Raw genomic sequence first — 1245 nt, 5'->3', positions numbered from 1 at the left:
TGGATTAAGAAAATGTGGCACATATACACCATGGAATACTATGCAGCTATAAAAAAGGATGAGTTTGTGTCCTTTGTAGGGACATGGATGCAGCTGGAAACCATCATTCTTAGCAAACTATCACAAGAACAGAAAACCAAACACCGCATGTTCTCACTCATAGGTAGGAACTGAACAATGAGATCACTTGGACCCAGTAAGGGGAACATCACACACCGGGGCCTATCATGGGGAGGGGGGAAGGGGGAGGGATTGCATTGGGAGTTATACCTGATGTAAATGACGAGTTGATGGGTGCTGACGAGTTGATGGGTGCAGCACAGCAACATGGCACAAGTATACATATGTAACAAACCTGCACGTTATGCACATGTACCCTAGAACTTAAAGTATAATAATAATAAAAAATAAATTAAAAAAAAAAAAGAAAATGTGACACATATACACCATGGAATACTATGCAGCCATAAAAAGGATGAGTTTGTTTCCTTTGTAGGGACATGGATGCAGCTGGAAACCATCATTCTCAGCAAACTATCGCAAGAACAGAAAACCAAACACCGCATGTTCTCACTCATAGGTGGGAACTGAACAATGAGATCACTTGGACTCAGGAAGGGGAACATCACACACCGGGGCCTATCATGGGGAGGGGGGAAGGGGGAGGGGGGAGGGATTGCATTGGGAGTTATACCTGATGTAAATGACGAGTTGATGGGTGCTGATGAGTTGATGGGTGCAGCACACCAACATGGCACAAGTATATATATGTAACAAACCTGCATATTGTGCACATGTACCCTAGAACTTAAAGTATAAAAAGAAAAAAAGAAAAAGCACTTGATATGGAGAGGAAAGACTGTTACCAGTCACTACAAAACACACTGAAGTATACAGACTAGTGACACTATAAAGCAACCACATAAACAAGTCTGCAAAACAAAGAGCTACTGTGATGTTGGCAAGATCAAAACCATACATTTCAATACTAACCTTAAATGGAAATGGGCTAAATGCCCCAATTAAAAGACAGAGTGGAAAGACGGGTAAAGAACCAAGACCTGTTGGTATGCTGCCTTCAAAAGACCTGCCTCACACAATGACACATGTAGGCTAAAAATAAAGGGATGGAGGAAAATCTACTGAGCAAATAAAAAAACAGAAAAAAAGTAAGGATTGCAGTCCCAGTTTCTGACCAAACAGATTTTAATCCAACAAAGATCAAAAAATACAAAGAAGGGCATT

Source organism: Theropithecus gelada, chromosome 1 (assembly GCF_003255815.1).
Source record: "Theropithecus gelada isolate Dixy chromosome 1, Tgel_1.0, whole genome shotgun sequence".
In the NCBI taxonomy this organism is placed as follows: domain Eukaryota; kingdom Metazoa; phylum Chordata; class Mammalia; order Primates; family Cercopithecidae; genus Theropithecus; species Theropithecus gelada.
Note: the sequence above shows the minus strand (reverse complement) of the source record.